Below are 22,208 nucleotides of genomic sequence, written 5' to 3'. Positions count from 1 at the left end.
TAAGATTTTAAGTTGAAATTTTAGGGGCGCCCGGGTGGCTCAGTCGGTTAAGTGTCCGACCGGGTCAGGTCATGATGTCACAGTTCATGGGTTCGAGCCCTGTGTCGGGCTCTGTGCTGACAGTTCAGAGCCTGGAGCCTGCTTCGGATTCTGTGTCTCCCTCTGTCTCTCTGCCCTTCCCCTGCTTGTGCTCTCTCTTTCTCTCTCTCAAAAATAAACAAACATTAAAAAAATTTAAGCTGAAATTTTAAGTTTTTAATAATTTATATCATATAGTTCAAGTGCACAATTTGATGGTGTTGAGTATATTAACAAAGTTGTGCGACATCATCTCATTCTAACTTAAGGACATTTTTGTCATCCTCCAAAAAAATCCCATACACGTTACCACTCACTCTTCATTTTCCCAGGCAGTCTTGGCAGCCCTTGGCAACCACTAATCTCTCTGCATCTCTAGATTTGCCTGTTCTGACATTTCATATACACAGAATTGTGGTCGTTTGTGACTGGCTTCTTTCACTCGCCATAAGTGAGGTTTTTGAGGTTCATCCGTGTCGTAGCATGTAGCAGCATTTCATTCCTTTTTATGGGCAAAATAATATCCATTGTAAGGATATATCACATCCTCTCTATCCATTTATCAGTTCATAGGCATTTGGTTTGTTTCCACTTTTTGGCTATTGTGAGCAATGCTGCTGTGAACGTTAGTATATAAGTTTTGTAAGGATGCTTATTTTCAGTTCTTTTGGGCTGTATACCTAGGAGTAGAACAGTAGAATTGCTGGTCATATGGCAACTGTATGTTTTACTTTTTGAGAAACTGTCAGACTGATTTCCAAAGTGGCTGTACCACTTAAAGGATCTTACGATCCTACCAGCAACGTCCGAGGGTTCCAATTTCTGTATACGTTTCCCAGCAGTTGTTATTTTCTGTCTTCTAATTTTATCTATCCCAGTGGGTGTGTCTTAGATGTACATTTCCCTACTGACTAATGCTGTTTATCAGTAGCCATTTCATGTGCTTACTAGCCATCTTTGGAGAAATGTCTATTCAAGTCTTTTGCTAGTTTCTATAATGGGTTATTTTTTAAAAAATTGATTGGATTATGAGTTTTTAAAATGTATTCTAGATACGAGTCCCTTATCAGACATGTGACTTGAAAATATTTTTTCCCAGTCTGTTTGTTGTCTTTCTGTTTTCTTGCTGGTGTCCTTTGAAGCACAAAAGGTTTAGATTTTGATGAAGCCCAATTTATCTGTCTTCTCTTCTATCAATCACGTGCTTTCTGTGGCCTCGGAAATCATTGCTTAACGCAAGATGACACAGATTTACTACCGTCTTTTTTTCTAAGAGCTTTATAGTTTTGGCTTTTATATGTAAGTCTCTGATAATTCAGTCATATTTTGTACATCGTTTTACTTTAGCCGTGGCCGTACTGTATTCTCATTGTAAGTCTGCCTGTCCCGTAGACTAGCGCTCCTCGGGAAATGGGAGTCATTTCGTCATCGTATCTCCTATTACTTGGCACTTTGCTGCCAAGTTTTAGTGCTCCATGTCTATTGAGTGAATGAAAAGGAAAAAGGTTTCACGTGGCCTAGACAAAAACTTAAAATAGTTTACCCAACAAACAAATATAAAGGTGAATGAATGGAAATTATGGCTCTACAAATTTAGTGATTTCGAAGATACTTAAAGAGCACTTGCCCTTTCCGCGCTACCCAGGGAAGGGTCCATATGGTGGTGTTCTGCATTCCTGTCGTTAAAGGAAACTTTCATAATGTCCAGAGCCCTTGATGTCCTGTAAATGAAGGAGGAGGAGGGTGTCCTCAAATTCCTTGCAGCAGGAACCCACTTAGGTGGCGCCAACCTTGACTTCCAGATGGAACTACATCTATAAAAGGAAATGTGATGCCATCTGAAGAGAAGGTGGGAGAAGCTTCTGCTGGCAGCTTGTGCCATTGTTGCCGTTGAAAACGGCTCCCGTCAGTGTCCTATCACCCAGGAATCCTGGCCAGCGAGCTGGGCTGAAGTTTGCGGCTGCTACTGGAGCCAGTCCCACTGCCGGCCACTTCACTCCTGGAACCTTCACTAACCGGATCCAGGCAGCCTTCCGGGAGCCGAGACTTGGGGTGGTTAGGATCCCAGGGCTGACCACCACCCTCCCACAGAGGCGTCTTCTGGTAACCCCCCCTGCCATCACTCTGTGTAACACAAACTCTCCTCTGCGCCGTGTGGACATTGCCGCGCCTTGCAACAACAAGGGAGCTCGCTCGGTGGGTCTGACGTGGTGGACGCTGGTCCAGGAAGTTCTGCACGTGCGTGACGCCATTTCCCGTGAACACCCATGGGAGGTCACGCCTGATCTCTGCTTCCACAGAGAACCTGAAGAGGTTGAAAAGGAAAAGGCTGTGACCAAGGAGGCATTTCAGGGTGGATGGACTGCTCCCTCCAGCTCCAGTGAGGTCACCGCTACTCAACCTGAAGTCGCAGACTGGTCTGCAGGCGCAGCAGGTGCCCTCTGTGCCTGTTCAGCAGTTCCCTCCTGGAGCCTGGCGCTCTCAGCCTGCCGTGCGGACCGGTGTGCAGCTCCCACTGTTCCGGGCACTGAGTTGGTAGGAACAACCCCGGAGTGGTCTTAAGCTGCCCCTCCACAAAGGCAAACAAAATGGAAATAAGGTTAACAGAAGTGAACAGTTTCAAGATAGATAAATAAATAAATAGCACTTGCAATGCACTAAGCAAATGTTGAGCACTAGGGATATAACTGTGAACAAGACAGATTTAATATTTGTTTCTGAAGCTCATGTACAGGTGTCCCCTGCTTTTCAAAAGTTCACGTTACACCACTTCCCTTTATGAAAGGCCGATGTTAGTACTTGTTTTTGACGACCAAAAGAAATCCAAAAGAGGATTTTCTCAAAAAGGCACGAAGCAAAAATAGCGTTCAGCATCTGTTTTGCAGTGAGTGGTTACAGAGGCAGTGTGCATCCCAGGCCGCGAGAGTGACCCTGCCAAGCTCCTTCCCCTGGACCTTCCCCGGGAACTCGGCATCTCAGCATCAAGCTGCTTTAAACTGCAGCTGTGAGCATCTGTGCTTTATCTCAATTTATTTTGTACATCTGTTGGCAAGACGGGTCCTAGGGTATCAGAAAAGCCCAAGAAAGATTATTTTTTGGGTCTGAGTATGCTAAAAACCTTTTCATATACATTAATGATAATTGTTTCTTTGCTCTCTGCCATTTCTGCTTACAAAAGGTTTCAAAGGAACACTCTACTTTTCCATAACAGGGGAAACCTGTACCTGGAATAAAAAATGATAAACGAGTACTTACCAGTGTGATGGGTGTTTTCGAAACTTGCTTGGTGCAGGGGGCGATAGGAATATTCTTGGTCATTTGGAAACTAATCGTTCCAGTAAAGTGAGTTTTTAAATTTAAATAGACTCTTTCAAACCTTAAAAATTTAGTTATTTTTTACTCTTTTATGGGAAAATCCTCCATTGGCCTTTCAGTTTCATGAACCTATCATACTCTGGGCAGCCACAGGACTTGAGATGACCATTGGATATGGCAAGGCAGGGGTTGTCTGATTGCGTCAGTCTGGGTTATCCAGGAAACAGACGCGACAGAGTTAGAAGCATAAGAGATTTTTTTGGCAATAACGTTTGTGGAAAATAAAGGGGAGAGAAGTCAGTAGGGAAGGCCTTCAGATCACTGTACAGGCCTGACACCTGAGACCAGAAGGAAGGAGGAGCAGGCAGGAAGGTCCTCAGATGAAGTTATAGTCTGAGGAGGTTTCAGACAGCCCAGTGGGGAGCACCAGCATGCTGGGCAGAAATGGGGGGGCGCCTTCCACCACTGCTGTGTCAGGGACTAGGGGCTCCCTTCACGCACTCCAAAGATGATGGTGTGAAAGTGCAGCATCCACAATAACAGGCTTGGGATACCCACAGTAACTAGAGGGAGAGTGGAGTTTACGGAGAGGTTGACGACGGCAAGATGAAGTTGTCTTCTTCTGATCGCTTCTGTTTTCTGAGTAAAATACGAAATGAAATCATCAGGAATGGGGATAGTACAATGAAGAGAGAATGGAGTGAAACTGGGAGGGTGAATGGATTAGGGGAACATAACCAGACCGCAGAAACTTCTTGAGACTTGTAGACATAAATTCAAAGTGACACTTGTAAGCAGAGTCACACAACTGTCTCCAGCCACACCCCCTGCTTGGATATAGGTGTGGAGAAGACTGGGTCTTGCAAGGCCAGTATGACAGTGGGGCAAGGATGTTGAGGATGCGTGTAGATGAGGGCAGGGCTCATGAAGTGAAGGTGTGATTGGTAGTTGTGCTCTGACCCTCTAGCACCCTCCAGCCTACAATCCACTCTTCTGCTGTGAAAGACATACCTCTATAGACTGCATCCCTGAGGCTCCCTTGCATCTCTCTGACTCCTAGTTGACTTCGGCTGAGGGAAGGCACTGGCCAAAAATCAGAGGAGAGCTCTGGGGATTTATGGTCCCTGATTCCTCCTTGCCTTACTGTTTCTGGCAGTGGCTGTGGTTTCCTGTGGCCATAGCCCAGTCAGGTAGCCTTTCTCTCACTGTTCCAGCTCTCCCTGGGCTCAGTGAGCTAGCTTGTTCTCTCCTTGGCCTCTTCAGGCTGTTTGTGGTAATGGCTTCCCACATTCCTTATCCCCAGGAACTTCCCTGTCTCTTGTTACTTCCCTCTACCTGCCCGCTCCTCTGTGAACAGGCCCTTCATTACACTCTCAGCAGTTTAACCCTTCTGAACATGCCATCTGTCCCTTGCCAGTCTTCTGACAGATGCAGAGGACAGACCAATAGTGCTAAGACCTCTGAATGGGAGGCACCCATGGGGTTGAAGACAGTTGAGGTGGGACTAGTTGGCCCAAAAGGAAGTAGTCAGGGAGTGGGATGCTGGGAGTGAGTTCAGGTGTTGTGCACTCGCCAGCCGTGAGGCGGTAAGGGCGTGATGAAGGGAGAGGGTGCGGAGGTGGAGGTAGGTGGAGTGCATTGGGAGTGAGGAGTCAAGGCACCAGGAGGCTAGGGGGCTTGACACACACTTTGCATGGGTGTTCGGTCACCAAGAATGACTGAAGGAGTGGAATCAGAAGGGAGCCAGGGAAGGAGCCAGCTGCCAACGGCTGACATGAACGAGGAGGAGTCAGAGAGCTTAGCAGATGATTGCCACGGGGGGATAGTGGGTGGTACAGTTGGAGGGCATGGGTTTCCAGAAGAGTTGGGGCTTTTGAGCAAGGGAGAAAAACTGTCATCAGCCATAAGGATCATGCAAAACACCCACTCCTCCCCTGAGCTCTATGGTATGTGAGGTGCGGGAGGGAAAAAATAGCCACCTTTCGACAAGGCACAAAGGAAAACAGGTTTCAGTTTTCAGTGTTCAGTTTTCAGTTAGAGCTGTAGCCAGGTTTCTGCGTAAGATGGTGAAGAAAGTGGTGGAAAGTGTGGAAGTAACACAGCTGGAGTCCTAGGGGATAAAGTAGAAGGGTTAAGGGGCTGGTGGGGGGAGGGTTGGCTTTTAGTTTAAGTCACTAAGGGGATGAACAGAGTCATGTGGGGAAGAGACAATGGTGACGATGGGTGACGCTGGAGGTTTGCTTCTGGAGAGTACCAAGGCGGGAAGTGTTCTTATGCATGATAGAATTATCCTGGTGGTCTTTTAGGGGAAAGTGGGGAATCTACTCTAATTTTAACTTCCCTTTTAGGATTAAGGAGATTATAAGGAGGGGTGACTGCCACTAAGTCCTCTAAGCGTGGGTTATGGTAGCGGGGAAGGTGGTCTTACTAAGGCCCTTGGGGCTCTGGAGGATTCTTTTAAGCAGGTTGGTTGCTCAGGTGTATCCCGCTGTGGGGGCCATCGCGTGTCCAGCATAGTGCTGACCAAAGTGTGTACAGTCACCACATTTTGGGTGAGTGATTTTTTGGCAAACGTACCTTGGGCCCTCAATTGTTGGGATTCTCAGGATATTTTCAGTGATGCAGAAAAGGACTAAAGGCAGATTATGTGGATTTGGGTCTACCCAGGAAAATGTTTGGCATAGGGTTGCTGTAGTTCTGAGAAGTAGGAAAGAAACAGAAAGACGATCTTTGCCCTCGAAGAGGTTATCTCTAGTTGGCCGTATGAGACCTACCCAGGGATGAAAAAACGCTTCTGAGATGACGTGAGAGTCACACGCAAGAAAGTGCCTGATTGAGTGAGAAGGAAAATGCGACTGTTGCATTTCGGCCCCTCCTATATGACAGAAGGATGAGAGGAGAGGAACTATTTGTTGCATGCCTACTGTGTTCCAGGCATTTTGCTTTCACATGGGTTATGTCATTTAGTCTTCACAAAAACCCTATGAAATAGGTGTTATTATTTTATTTTATTTAAAAAAATTTTAATGTTTATTTTTGAGAGAGAGAGCGTGAGTGAGCATGAGTGGGGGAGGGGCAGAAAGAGAGGAGGACAGAAGATCGGAAGTGGGCTCTTCACTGACAGCAGATGGCCGGGTGCGGGGCTCGAACCTACGAACCATGAGATCATGACCTGAGCTGAAGTGGGATGCTTAACCGACCGAGCCACCCAGGTGCCCTAGGTGTTATTATTTTAATTTAAAAATGGGGAAACTGAGGCTCAGAGAGGCTAAGTAATTTGCCCAAAGTCACAGGGCTAGTAATCTGTTTGCCAAGCCTGTTCTTGTTTCATGTAAGTACTCCTCCAGGACCTTCACTTACCAGGAAGATGTTGAACTTCCAGAGAACAGTGACTGTCAACCTAATCCATTCCCGACTATAGTTCCTGCCCTCATAGAAACACAGCACATTTTTTAAAAGTTTATTTATTTGTTTTGAGAGAGACGGGCCGAGAGAGAAGGAGAGAATCCCAAACACAGAGTCCAATGCGGGACTCGATCTCACAAACCTCGGGATCATGACCTGAGCCAAAATCAAGTCATATGCGTAACTGACTGAGCCACGCAGGTGCCTCACTTTTTTTTTTTTTTTTTAAAGCAGGTCATGGGGCGCCTGGGTGGCTCAGTCGGTTAAGCGTCCGACTTCGGCCCAGGTCACGATCTCACTGTCTGTGAGTTCGAGCCCCCGTGTCGGTCTCTGTGCTGACTGCTCAGGGCCTGGAGCCTGTTTCAGATTTTGTGTCTCCCTCTCTCTCTGACCCTCCCCCGTTCATGCTCTGTCTCTTTCTGTCTCAAAAATAAATAAACGTTAAAAAAAATTTTTTTTTTTAAATAAAATAAATAAATAAATAAATAAAAGCAGGTCATTGATCTGTTTACATGCCATTGTTACATCATATGTGGTAAGTTGTTAAAACATATAATTGCACTCATATTGTAAGGAATAAATTGTATTTCTATGAGGAAGCAAATTCGTTCCATTCATAGTTGGAAATTATATAATTTCCTTGAGTATAAATTTTACTGCTATGGCAACTGTAAACCAAATTTCTAAGGCTGCACCGTTACTAGTAGGGCAGATTGGTGGGAGGTGACACAGCACGCCCGGAGGTGGGTCTGACCATTGAGGGAGAGCCGGCTGGTAACGGTTAGAGTCTGTGACCCACCTAGACCACTCCTGTGTTCCTCCAGGGCTAGGACACGAGTCGGCCCAGGACATGGGATTATGACTCTAGAGGCTTAAGGGGCCCAAGGTGGGCTTTCTCCCCTTTGACCTATTTAACTGATTTAACTTTGTTTCATCTTACTTTATTTAACACATCAAGGGCCCCCGAGTCAAAGCTTCTCTGGTAGAAGAGAGATCAGTTTCAGAGAGCGGTGAATGCCTAGGGAAGACATGGAAACGAGAGAATAAATACTTCCAAGAAGTTTCACTTTGAAGAGGAAGAGAAAGCAGGGTCTGCAACTACGGAGGAATAAGGGAGCCAAGGTAGATTTTGCGCAGGCTTTCTTTTTTTTTTTTTTTTTTTTAATTTTTTTTTTCAACGTTTATTTATTTTTGGGACAGAGAGAGGCAGAGCATGAACGGGGAGGGGCAGAGAGAGAGGGAGACACAGAATCGGAAACAGGCTCCAGGCTCTGAGCCGTCAGCCCAGAGCCTGACGCGGGGCTCGAACTCACGGACCGCGAGATCGTGACCTGGCTGAAGTCGGACGCTTAACCGACTGCGCCACCCAGGCGCCCCTTGCGCAGGCTTTCAAATGATGTGACTGACAGTTGTGCCTGTGCGGATGACTAGGAGGAGGGATGAGAGGGAGAGTTGAAGACACTGGGGAAATGGGAAGAGGTGGCATCAACGGACTGAGGTCTCTGTGGTAGACAGAGCATAGATAGAGGAGTAACTTTACAAAGGAGGGGATGCCAGTTTTCACCCCGAAAGGAAGGAGGAAAGGTCAGTAGGGACAAGGCAGTCGTAGATCTGTGAGTAGAGGTTCCCCCACTTGGGTGGTGAGATCAGGAGAGGCAGTGTAAGGAAGACTGGGAGCGAGATTCTTGTTCGGAATGAACGAATGGGGGGAGGGGGACAAATGGCAGTAAGAGTGGAAAGAAAGATGGCTGAAGGAGCAGGGTTTTTTGTTTCTGTTTTTGTTTTTCCCAGGGTGGCACTGTAGCGGTTTGGAGAGGAAGGAGATTGTCAGTCCCACTCAAGAGGGCTGAAGGAGATTGGTGGGTTGAGGGGAGGGCTGTGATATAGCCAAAGCAAGTGGCGAAGAGAATGTTTGGTGGAACAGTCGAGGATGTAGGGGATTTTATTTATAATGGAATGGATTGTATTAGTCATAGCTCTTCTAGTTGCAAGTGACTGAAAAGAGGACATAGTGGGCTGAAAGTTAACAGATTGAAAAAGAAAAAAGAAAACAAAAAAAGCTTAGGGAGCTAGAGTGCCGTTGTGGGTCTTAGAATCTAGAACCAGGCATTTGACCTTATCGGGACTCTCAACATATCTCCTTTTTTTCTGTCTTCTGTTTCAGCTTGGCTTCATTTTTCCCTGTTATAAATGGACTTTATTTATATGGCATAGAACATGGTTTCTTGGAAGATCTATCAGAATAATCCCAAGGAAAGACCCAGACTAGTCTGGCTTGGTAGCATGATCATTCCTGGGTCCATTTTTATGGCCCATTGTGGTCACCCACTTTTCCCTGTGGTTAGGGTAAGTGAGTTTGTTACTGGAGGGTGTGGAAGAAGGGGTGTTGGGCAAATAACATGAACCACCACAGGTGCTTCAGAGAACATGGTGTAAAGGTTCTGGAGGTGGAGGAACAGCAGGAAGTGGTTGGATCAGGGGAGAAAAATCCAACAGCAGCATGAGCATGAGTGAATGAGTGTAACAGAGGGTGGGGTGACTCGTATTTGAGGCAACGGTCGAGGACCGTGGAGACGTGTGTAGTAAGGATTTCGGAAACAATCTCAGCAGACACAGATAGACAAGGGGGTCTCAGTTTGAATTTGTTGTGCTTTCAAGAGGGTCCTAGTTCTCAGGAACAGACAGGAAAATGGTAGTAGGTAAGCAGTTCCTGGGGAGGTTGTCACATTTGGGAGATGCTTCATAAAATAATTGGGCAATTACATCTGCCTGGGAGGCCATCCAGTAGATCACTTTCATCTGAGGAGGATGAAATAATGAACCCATCTTTCTGTGCAAAATGCTTTCTTAAACTGCTTTTAACATTAGGTCTTGTGCCTCAGGGAATTTGTGACTGATTGAACTGAGTTGATATCTTGGAGCCATCAAAAATGGTATAGGGCTCAGTGCCTCTAAGACAAAGCTTACAGCACCAATGAAAACAACTAAAATGTATATAGTTTCTTGCAGCCTCCCAAGTGCTGTTCATAATATTAATTTTTACCTCATGTCAACCTAGAATGTAATGTTATTCCTATTTCAAATGAGGAAACAGAGGCTCAGCAAAATGACTTGTTTAAGGTTTTAGAACTATTACATTTTAACTCCCAAGATGAAGAATGTGAATTCTATCTTATAAAATCTCATAATCTTATGTAAGATTTTAGCAGAGAGCAAATTTGGTGTTTTGTGGAGTTTAATTGGTATAAATCAAAGTGAAATAATCATAAGGACTATGTGACTATATTCTGTCAATAATAGCAACAACAAAAATAATAGCAACTGATATTTATTGGGTACCAAGCATTATGCTGAACACTACTGATATTTAATACTCATAACAACTTATTGAGTTAGGTACTGTTACCATTCCTTTTCTTCAGATGAGAAATTGGTTGGACAAATACTGTTGCTAAACCATTACCGTTAACCACCACCGCCAGCACCACGATGAATGAGAACAGGAATTGAATGAATACAGAGAAATCAGCAGTTTACTTTAATTTGGGGCAGGAGTACCAGACTGGGGAAAACAGAAAGGGGTCTATCCCTGAGACTGTCTAAGACAAATGTTAAGTTTTGTCCCTGTGAAACAGGGCAGTTTTATTTCCTAGGCAATTTATCACTCCTTCTGAGATCACTCATAATCACTGGCATTTTCTTTGGTCTTCAGATTGCATCCACATCCTCAAATTAGGGCATAAATATTGCCCTGCTAAGTGGAGGGGGATTAAAAGAAATGAGTAACCAAGGACTAATTCAGCTGGGGATGTGGAAAAAATGGTGATGCTATTTACCTACAGGGCGAATTGGAAGAGGGCAGTAATCAGGAATGTAAAATTGCACATTGATGTGTGGTCTTTGGGAGACAGCCAAATGAAGAGTTTCTGCAGTTAGCAAAGGATTTAGGCCTGGGGCTTTAGTGAATGAGTCAAGTTCAAGCATACATCTGGAAATTGTTCAGCGTGATGGTAATGGTTGACACCACTGAAATGGATTCGATCTTTGAGGTGGTGAATAAAAAGAAAGAAACAATGTATTTAGTCTGGGGAGCACCCTTAGCAAAGAGATTGAAAAGGGATCAGAAACTTAATTATGTATATGGCATTTTAATAACAATGATTTTCAGAGTGCCTTTCAAACAGTAATTTCCTATGAAGCTTCCATAAAATCTGAATGATGAAACTTTTAAGCCCACCAGATTCTTTTACTCTATAATCCCAATCAGTGATTTATTTTAGGCTAAAATGCCCTTGCAAGGAATGTGCTGGTCCAAAGGATAGTATTATTACAAGTTATTTCCTCTGAAGTTGAAACTCATTAAAAAATACTGAACCAGACAAGTAATAAAATGAGGGAAAGAAAAGGAGAATAATTATATTAAAGAACTGAATTTTAAGAAAAATTGCTTTAAGACTAGTTTCCAGGAAGCCAAGGCAAAAAGTGAACATAGTGAATTATCTAGACATCATCTCATGTATAGTTTTGAAACATGGTTAATGTTTAGTCTTACATGGATTCTCTCTTACCTGGAGTATCTCATGAATGGGTTTTACATGGGGTCTGGGATGCATGTATTTTTAAAAATTTCCCCAGGCAATTTTGATAATTAGCCAAATTTGATGAACACTAGTCTAATAAAGAAAGCACAGCAGTTCATAGAAAAGAAGACCTTTTATCCAGCTCTGAAATCTGAAAGGGATTTTGTTCCATGGAAACCAAAGAACACTGAATAATAAAATAGACAATGTCCTTGATAGGTAGCATTAAAAAAAAGATAGAGATTTTATTTGTGTGTATCTCACAGCAACCTTTGATAAATAAAAGCCAACAACCCAATACTAAATTAGAATTCTTTTTTTTTTTAATTTACATCCAAATTAGTTAGCATATAGTGTAACAATGATTTCAGGAGTAGATTCCTTAGGGCCCCTTACCCATTTAGCCCATCCCCCCTCCCAAAACCCTTCCAGTAACCCTCTGTTTGTTCTCCATATTTAAGAGTCTCTTATGTTTTGTCCCCCTCCCTGTTTTTATATTATTTTTGCTTCCCTTCCCTTATGTTCATCTGTTTTGTATCTTAAAGTCCTCATGTGAGTGAAGCCTTATGATATTTGTCTTTCTCTGACTAATTTCGCTTAGCATAATATCCTCTAGTTCCATCCACGTAGTTGCAAAAGGCAAGATTTCATTCTTTTTGATTGCTGAGTAAGACTCCATTGTCTATACATACCACATCTTCTTTATCCATTCATCCATCGATGGACATTTGGGCTCTTTCCATCTTTTGGCTATTGTTGATAGTGCTGCTATAAACATGGGGATGCATGTGTCCCTTTGAAACAGCACACCTGTGTTCCTTGGATAAATGCCTAGTAGTACAATTGCTGGGCCGTAGGGTAGTTCTATTTTTAGTTTTTTGAGGAACCTCCATACGTTTTCCAGAGTGGCTGCACCAGTTTGCATTCCCACCAGCAGTGCAAAAGAGATCCTCTTTCTCTGCATCCTCGTCAACATCTGTTGTTGCCTGAGTTGTTAATGTGAGCCATTCTGACAGGTGTGAGGTGGTATCTCATTGTGGTGTTGATTTGTATTTCCCTGATGATGAGTGATGCTGAGCATTTTTTCATGTGTCGGTTGGCCATCTGGATGTCTTCTTTGGAGAAGTGTCTATTCATGTCTTTTGCCCATTACTTCATGGGATTATTTGTTTTTTGGGTGTTGAGTTTGGTAAGTTCTTTATAGATTTTGGATACTAACCCTTTATCTGATATGTCGTTTGCAAATATCTTCTCCCATTTTGTTGGTTGCCTTTTAGTTTTGCTGATTGTTTCCTTTGCTGTGTAGAAACTTTTTATTTTGATGAGGTCCCAGTAGTTCATTTTTGCTTTTGTTTCCCTGCCTCCAGAGACTTGTTGAGTAAGAAGTTGCTGCGGGTAAGATCAAAGAGGTTTTTGCCTGCTTTCTCCTCGAGGATTTTGATGGCTTCCTGTCTTACATTTAGGTCTTTCATCCATTTTGAGTTTATTTTTGTGTATGGTGTAAGAAAGTGGTCCAGGTTCATTCTTCTGCATGTCGCTGTCCAGTTTTCCCAGCACCACTTGGTGAAGAGACTGTCTTTATTCCATCGGATATTCTTTCCTGCTTTGTCAAAGATTAGTTGGCCATACTTTTCTGGGTCCATTTCTGGGTTCTCTATTCTGTCCCATTGATCTGAGTGTTGGTTTTTGTGCCAGCTAAATTAGAATTCTATTGGTATCAGAAAAGAATCATCTGGGTTGATAGAAGAAATTATATTCCTTGGTCCTCTCTAGAAATTCTGATTTGGTAAATCTGGGAGGTTCCAGAAATGTGTATTTGTAGTAAGCTTCCCAGTTGATAGCGATCCAAGTGGTCCAAGAGCACATTTTGTGCTGAGAGACTAGATGGCTAAGAGTATTCCTGGGAGTTTCAAGTTTAGATACAAAATTTTGAGATATACCATTTTTGATAGACATTTTTACCTTTTTTGAAAACTGAAACAGGAGAAGGAGGCTGGATTATCTACTTCCACAAAGTATGCTGGGAAGACTTCTGTGGTATGAAACCAGAGAGCTTCTGCTAATAAAAATTTTTCTTTACCTCTTGGGAAAAATATGAAGAGCATAGGTTGCTTTATATGGCTCCAGAGTAGATGTTAGTCTCACCCTAAAAGGAGGAAATGGATACTGAATGGATTAAAATCTCATGGAATTATGGGGACAAACATGGGAAAACTAAGTAACTGATCTTTTGTTAGAGAAGTACTTTCCTCCAAACTTAAGTACCAAGGATATCACAGTAGTATTATAATCATGCACAAAATAAGTTCATTATAGCCTGGATTGCTGCAGCCTAATTTATATTTGGAAACCTCTGATTTGGAAAAATACTATTTTCTTCAGAGGAGTGCTTCTATGGGGCCAAAGTTCTTAAAAATGCTAGTAAACATAAGTGAGGAAATCTGTCATTTTAGTGTTAGCTTGCCTGCAAATTCTGTAGTGGGTAACTTAACCAACCACAGAGAAAGTATTTGTTGAGAGATAGAGGCAGAGTCTTTTTCTCTTTACATTGGCTAGTTACTGAATCCTAAATTCAGTTTAGATCTCAATGGGAGAAACTTGAACTATGTTAGGTCTTTAGTACTGTACTGTGTTATGATTGGAATACAAAGTTGGGATCTACCATACAGCTATAAATAGCACTCTGCTGGCTTCGGGTAACCTCAGGTCTAGTTATCTTTAGATGGTTTCATACTGCAGTGAAACTTTAAAGGCCATGGACGTCCAGTTCACCTTCATTCTCCAGGTCCTACAGTCTAAATACTAGGTATAGGATTTCCTCTTAGGGGAATCTTTATGCTTGAGATTTGTATCCATTAAGGATTATGAACTTGGAAGATTCTTACCCTTTGGGCTAAGAGAACAGTAAATAAGCACGTGTCTCTCATTGTTTACAATTCCTGAGGATTTTTGCAAGAGCAAATTCTATGACAAAAGTGCTTGCTCCACGGGACTAAAAGAGTTGGAACTTACCCATTGCATACTATCACTATTTTGACATTAAAATGTTTAGTTTATATCACATTTATTTAAACATTTCTTTAAAAATTTTTTATTTAAAATATTTTTAAAATATTTAAAAGTTTATTTAAAAATCAAATAGTGCCAACAGGAAAACCCTTTCCCAATCTCTTCCTTTTTTTAAGATGCCTTTTCTGGCATTAATGAAATTCTAACCCTTTTATTTCCTGATTTATCAATTTTAGACTTTATTGACTTTTTCTTATCATAGGTGATGATTCAGCACTCACAACCTCTTATTTCCTTTCCTCTATTATCCTTATACCACATTAAAAAAAAGTTTATTTACTCATTTTGAGAGAGAGAGGGAGGGAGCAAGAGGGAGAGAGAAAGAGCAAGTGAGCATGAGTAGGAGAAAGGCAGAGAGAGGGAGAGAGAGAATCTCAGGCAGGCCTTATGCTGTCAGCATGGAGCCCGACACAAGGCTCGATCCCAGGAACCAAGAGATCATGACCTGAGCCGAAATCAAGAGTCAGATGCTTAACTGACTGAGCCACCCAGGTGCCCCCTTAACACAATTTTTAGTCAGTGTTTACATTATTGCCTAGGCAGAATTGCAGAGACCAAAACTATTTCATAATTATTCCTTCCTTGTGTAGCTTATGTTTTTTGGAATCAGTGCTTGCCTCATTTTTTCCCCCACCAGTATAGTTTTCTATTTACTGATCATTGTTTCAGTTGTTCAGCTAGTGCTGTTGTAGGACCACCACAGATTTTTCCTCCCAAAGGCTCAGGAGTACCAGATAATCAATCAGTTTCCCCTCTGGAGATCTCTTTTTGAAGCCCCTACCTCCTCCTGCCCCGAAATAAATAAATAAATAAATAAATAAATAAATAAATAAGGTAAATAAATCTAGAGCAGGGTTTAGGCACACCTTTGCCTTAGAACGTACTTTTGACGTTTTTCTATTTTGGATTTACTATATCAGCTGTGTGCCTTTTTCTTGTTCTTCTGGAGTACATTATCCAGCAGTTCCTGAGAGGTGCATGGCAGACATAAACTTTTTGAGTCCTTGCATTCACACATGGCTGATAGCTTGGTTGGTTATAAACTTCTAGGACAAATAATTTCTCCCTCAGATTATTGAAGGCATTATGTCCTAATACACACTGAAAAACAAAAACAAAAACAAAAAAAAACAGTGCCGTTTCGATTCATGCTCCCTTCCAAGTGACCCCAAATCCCCAATCCTACTACCATACCCACCACCCAGAATCTTTTAAGATCTCCTCCTTAGCCCCTGAAATTTTATAATGTTATGCTCAGAAATCTTATAATGTTATGACTTAGTGTGGGTTGTTTTATCTTTTTTGTATTGCTGGGCATTAGTAGACCCTTTCAACTGAAAGACTCATGTCCTTCAGTTCTAGGAAATTTTTTTGTACTTCTCCTTTGATAGTTTCTGCCCAATTTCAGTCCTTTTTTTCTGGAACCCCAATTACTTTGATGTTGTACCTCCCAGTTTTCTCCCCAAATCTTCTATCTTTTCCCTTCTGTTTTCCATCTTTGTTTTGTTTTCCAAAATTTCTATTTATTTTGGTTATATCTTTACTTAATCAGGCTTTTTCCTAGAGCTGTTTTTCACAGCATCCTGTTCTTGTTTTACAAATTATAATACCTTCCCTTATCTAAGAACACTAATAATTAAAATATTTTTTTGTATACTTTTTTTCCCTATCCCTGCTTATTTTGTTCTTTCATTTCTTATGAACTTTGGATTTCTGTTTATATTAAGAGATATTGATTGGGAACTGTATATATGTGTGGGTGGGCTTCCCTGGAGGGAGATATAGCTAATCTGTTGGAGAACTCCTATACAAATTTATGTAAAGTTCTTTTTTCTTTTTTTTGTCTCTACCATTCACTTTCTCTAGAGATGAAATTCCCAATATTCTATCTAACATTCATCTCCTTGGAAGCCACTGTTCTGGGGACAGGTAAGGAAAGGGGAAAGGGAGTTTACTGTTCTTTCACTTAATTTTTTTTTTCTGGCCTTCCACTTCTAAGAATAAACTTTGGTTTCTTTTTTGGGGCAGCTGTTGCCTGGCTGTGTATCACTCGGGTATGTTGCACATATAAGCTTTCAACAATCCCACTTTTAGAACAGAGCACTGCCCCCACCTTCTGTAGCACCTGGTGCCTGTTAAGTCCTAATCTTCTGAAAGGGTTGTTAGGGTGACTTGGCTCTCTTCCTTCCTACAGCAATTTCAGGATATAGTTTTATCCCTGCCCTAGCTCTATCTGTAGTCTTGCAAAATTTGGTTGTGATCTATGCGGTCCCCTCTTGCATTCTGTCTTCTCAGGTTTATACGTTTTACTATTATTTTTTTAATCTATAACTCTGTATACTTAGTATGTATTATTTTGTATTGGGTCTTGGAAAGGAGTAGCAATAAACATGTAGTAAATCTGCCACAGATGGTACTAAATAGAATTACATTCTCAAAGAATAATGCTTACTGTTTTTTAAAACTGCCTATAATGTTAATGGATTTTAATGTGGATTTCTTGGGGATTCAGAATTTTAGCATTTATGTGCAATCTTTCAGGATAAAATTGGTAATATGCAGTAACAATATGGTAATATTGTTGAGGATTTAATGTTATATAATCCAATAATGGGTAAAATAAGCATAAACAGCATATAAGAGTCTTTATTTAATACTACTGACTTTTTTTTTTTTTTTTGGCTGGTAAAACACCTCTGTCCTAGTGATTACCCTATCCTTGATCAAGCTATTTTTGGTATCTTTCCAGAGATATTTTCTGCATATACAAGTAAATACACCTATACATATCCCTCCTCCATTTTAATTCCAAATGTTTCAGAAGGCCCAGCTCCATGGAGGTTGGAAGTAAGACTTTCACAATCAATGTTTCAAATATTGAACCTTTTTCTTCTATCAAAATGAAGTCTCCGTTCAAGCACCCTGCCGCCCCCCCCCCCCCGCCCAACGGAATGGGGAAAAAGACCGATAATGGTGCATTTTCCCGGTCCAACAATGCCTGGAAGTTCGTAGCGTGTCTCACGCCGGTCCACGCTCTGGTAAGCACAGAGTGATTTGCAAGGGAGGTGGTGCTAATGTATCGTCCTGGCAGGTTGAAGAAACACCTGTACTTGAATCTTTTCTCGTTTTCTCTAGGATTTTAGCTTCCCTGCTACTAGCCAGTTTTTTTCTTGAAGTGACAATCGGGGACGTGAAGATACTCCCAAATAACTTAAAAACACTCAAAAACTCTCACAGAAATACACAGGAAAGGTTCAGTTTGCATAGAGTTGGTCCGGACATTCTGTGAGCTACTGCAGGGAACTGTTTTATCATACACTGGAAGGAAAGGAAAGCAATTCAGTAAGGAATCCATATGGCTCTAGAATCTTCCTTTGACTCTTCTTTGAGAACAGACCTCATCCACTCTGGCTACAGGGGTAGGCATGTGACCAAACCTGGGCCAAATTACAGTACCTTATGTCCTGTACAGCTGAGACTGGCCTAAGGAATGGGTAATGAGCCAGTGTAAGTCACGGAGCCCTTCCCCTAGGATTTTTTCAAACAGAACCTGAAAGCATCAGTTTTGCTTGCTGGTTATGGAGCGGTTAGGATATGAGCCCAGAGAGGCCTGTAGCCATGTCTCCTGCCTTGTGAAGAAGCCAGTCTGATCCGCAAAAGAGGAAATAGAGGTGAGAGGTTTGGGGTTGTATTGATGGGATCCATATCTTTATTCTTGTTCACAAGCCTGGCTCCACCCTTATCCTTCTTAGGTTGGTTACATGTGCCAACCAACTTCCCCTTTTGCTTAAGCTAGTTGAAAATAAGTTTCTGTCACGTGCAGCAAAATAGATCTTGCCTATTCAGCTCCAGTTCCATAGACCTAAGTGCCTCCTAGGTATCTCCCTCTGTACGTTCCTTGGTACTTTCAACTCATCTATAGTACAATGCATCTTTCCTTCCTTAACCCATCCTACCTTCTCTATTTCCTGTATTTTCTCATCCTGGTTATCAGGTCAACATCTACCCAGCTGCCCAAGCCAGAAATCTAGATCTCTACTAGACTTCTCCTTTTCTACTTGATCCCCCTCTTTCAAGATCTAGTAGTTTCTAAGTGCTATTCCTTTTCTTAAATACTTCTTATACCCTGTCTTCTACTACTTTGAGACCCCTTCTGCTGCTCTTTTTCTTCTCACTGTACTGAAAAGGCCAATCTCAGAATCCTTAACCAGTCCACTGTTGAATGGGGTTCCCTTCTGGTCCCAGATGATTGGTCTAGAGTAGTTACATAAAGGCTGGTCAGTAATATAAAAGATGGGATGGCAGGAAAGCACTCTTGAACAGGGACACTGAAGGTTAATTACACCAAGTAGGTCCTCTTCTAGGAGGAGATCTGCATCTGAGTCATGTACAGGTCTACTCAGTTGTTGTGAAACAGAAGTTGAAGATATACAGAGAAAGGCAAAAGTGATGACAAGGAGAATGCAAATTCTTGAGTAAACAGAAAATGTGTTTAAGCAGAAGCTGTGAGTAATTCAAAACTACTGAAAGGGTATATTGAAAGGAGGGTATAGTAATTGGCTATGACCAACAAAGAGGAATGAAATCACAATGGTTGGGAACCAACTCTTGCTGTTGGGAAGACAACAAAATAATACTACAACTGCTCTAGACTATGATTAACTGTAAAATTTTTTTTTTAATTTAATTTTTTTAAATTTACATCCAAATTAGTTAGCATATAGTGCAACAATGATTTCAGTAGATTCCTTCGTGCCCCTTACCCATTTAGCACCCCCCCCAACATCCCCTCTAGTAACCCTCTGTTTGTTCTTCATATTTAAGAGTCTCTTCTGCTTTGTCCCCCTCCATGTTTTTATATTATTTTTGCTTCCCTTCCCTTACGTTCATCTGTTTTGTCTCTTAAAGTCCTCATATGAGTGAAGTCATATGATTTTTGTCTTTCTCTGACTAATGTCACTTAGCATAATACCCTCCAGTTCCATCCACGTAGTTGCAAATGGCAAGATTTCATTCTTTTTGATTGCTGAGTAATACTCCATTGTATATATATATAAACCACATCTTCTTTGTCCATTCATCCATCAATGGACATTTGGGCTCTTCCCATACTTTGGCTATTGTTGGTAGTGCTGCTATAAACATGGGGGTGCATGTGTCCCTTCGAAACAGCACACCTGTATCCCTTGGATAAATGCCTAGTAGTGCAATCGCTGGGTCGTAGGGAGTTCTATTTTTAGTTTTTTGAGGAACCTCCATACGTTTTCCAGAGTGGCTGCACCAGCTCGCATTCCCATATGATTAACTTTCTAATTCCTAAATGATGCATATTCCAGCCTGTGCGAAGCATGGCTGGATGACAATACATTGGTTCCTGTGAAGTTTCTATGTTCCCTTGATTCTTTTTGTCTCTAAGACCTCAACCCACAAACATTATACTTAGTTCTCCAACCATGTGATGCTCTGCCATATTTGTTTATGTGCATACACTATTTCTTCCAACTGGAACAATTCTTCTCATCTCCTAAACATCTCTAACTTCTAGGGGTGCCTGGGTGGCTCAGTCAGTTGAGTGTCCAACTTTGGCTCAGGTCATGATCTCATGGTTCATGGGTTCAAGCCCCACGTTGGGCTGTGTGCTGACAGCTTGGAGCCTGGGGTCTGCTTCAGATTCTGTCTCCCTGTCTCTGCCCTGCACACTCTCTCTCTTCTCTCAAAAAAATTAAAAAAAAAAATGTAAACATTTCTAACTTCTTTACCTGGATACCACTTACTCATCTTTGAAGACTGGGCTCAGGCTCCTCTAAGCTTTTTTATTTTTAAATTTTTAAAGTTTACTTATTTTGAGAGAGAAAGAGGCAGGGAGGGGTAGAGGAGAGGGAGAGGGGGAGGGAGAAAGAGAATCCCAAGCAGGAGCTTGGAGCGTGGAGCTCAAATTCATGACCTGAGCTGAAACCTAGTGGGTTCAACCGACTGAGCCACCCAGGCGCCCCATCCTCTAAGCTTTCTATAACCCAACCAAATTTCATGGTACCGCATATTGTAACTATGTATCTCCACAACTAGAATATAAGCTTCTTTTGAGAGCAGAGATGCTGTTTTGTTCTCCTTTGTGTCCCCAGTGCCTGATCCAGTACCCAGCACAAAGCAGATATTTAATGAATGCCATTGTTTTTGTTAAAGGTCAGTTGCTTAGACTCTGAAAAATCAGGAAGTTGAAGGGCCTTCCATTATCACCCCTCCTCCAATAGGTCCACTTGCAGTGGTGCCGTGGTACTTAAAAAAGACCATGATTACATGGCTTTGTGCAGATTTCTTCAGTTCAGAATGCCCTTCTCATCCCTGTCCCCTCACTCCCTCCAAGAACAGAAGTAGGGAGACCAGAGTTATGGGCTATGGCAGTTGTCCAAGCAAAAAAGGGTGACGGCCTGGGCTAAGGACTATTGGTGGAGTAAGAGGCAGAGACAAGTTCCAGAGCTGGAACAGTCAGTATGTACTTGATGAAGAACTGGATATGATATGAGGGATGGGGCATATCAAAAATAACTATTGGGTTTTCTGGTTTGATCACCTGCTGTTTTATTCAAAGAGATTGGAAAGAATGGAGGACATGCAAATTAAGAGGTAAACTAAACATTCACATACACACATAATCAGACTTCTTGTCTAAATTTTGCTGGTATCTGCTATACTTAGGGAATGGGAATACAGATTTTTTTTTTCTTTTTTGGTGGTGGTGTTGGGGAAAATATTTATAGCCATTTTTCACCATTTTTAAAAAGTTTTTAAAATGTTTATTCATTTTTGAGACACAGAGTGATACAGAGCATGAGTGGGGGAGGGGCAGAGAGAGAGGGAGACACAGAATCCGAAGCAGGCTCCAGGCTTGAGCTGTCAGCACAGAGCCCGACGCGGGGCCTGAACTCACGAACCATGAGATCATGACCTGAGCTGAAGTCGGATGCCCTAGCTGACTGAGCCACCCAGGCGCCCCCATTTTTTTTTTTTTTTAACAATTTTTAAGTATACTGTTCAGTGGCATTAAATACATTCATGATTTATGTACAATCATGATCACAATCATCTATTTCCAGAACTTTTTCATCTTCCCAAATTGAATTCCTTACCCACCAAACACTTATGCCCCATTTCTCTGTCTCTCCCAGTCTCTGGCATCTACCATTCATTCTTTTAAAAAAAAAATTTTTTTTTAACGTTTATTTATTTTTGAGACAGAGCACGAACGGGGGAGGGTCAGAGAGAGAGAGAGGGAGACACAGAATCTGAAACAGGCTCCGGGCTCCGAGCTGTCAGCACAGAGCCCGATGCGGGGCTCGAACTCACAGACTGAGATCATGACCTGAGCCAAAGTCAGAGGCTCAACCGACTCAACCACCCAGGCACCCCTACCATTCATTCTATTTTCTGTCTCTTATCAATTGGACTACACTAGGTATCTCAAATAAGTGGAATCATATAGTATTTGTCCCTTTGTACTGGCTGATATCACTTAGAATGATGTCTTCAAGTTTCACCCATATTTATGTCGCATGTGTCAGAATCTCCTTCCTTTTTTTTTTTTTAATTTTTTTTTTTAACATTTATTTATTTTTGAGACACAGAGAGAGAGAGCATGAACAGGGAGGGTCAGAGAAAGAGGGAGACACAGAATCCGAAACAGGCTCCAGACTCTGAGCTGTCCGCACAGAGCCCGACGTGGGGCTCGAACCCACAGACTGTGAGATCATGACCTGAGCCGAA

The 22,208-nt window shown here is 42.1% G+C and overlaps 1 long non-coding RNA gene and 1 pseudogene across 2 annotated transcripts in view; both read left to right on the top strand.

The window, feature by feature from the left end:
- LOC123586083 overlaps positions 1–22,208 on the top strand; it is a 32,069-nt gene that overhangs the window by 1,702 nt on the left and 8,159 nt on the right. For both annotated transcript variants that reach the window (XR_006706592.1, XR_006706593.1), the window contains exons 2-3: positions 7,757–7,920; positions 8,963–9,144. This is a non-coding gene — a long non-coding RNA (uncharacterized LOC123586083). The remainder of the gene's footprint in view (positions 1–7,756; positions 7,921–8,962; positions 9,145–22,208) is intronic.
- Positions 199–3,332, top strand: LOC123586081 (annotated as a pseudogene).

The sequence above is a fragment of the Leopardus geoffroyi genome, chromosome C3 (assembly GCF_018350155.1).
Source record: "Leopardus geoffroyi isolate Oge1 chromosome C3, O.geoffroyi_Oge1_pat1.0, whole genome shotgun sequence".
NCBI classification, from domain to species: domain Eukaryota; kingdom Metazoa; phylum Chordata; class Mammalia; order Carnivora; family Felidae; genus Leopardus; species Leopardus geoffroyi.
Note: the sequence above shows the minus strand (reverse complement) of the source record. Positions and strands in the feature narration are given on the sequence as shown.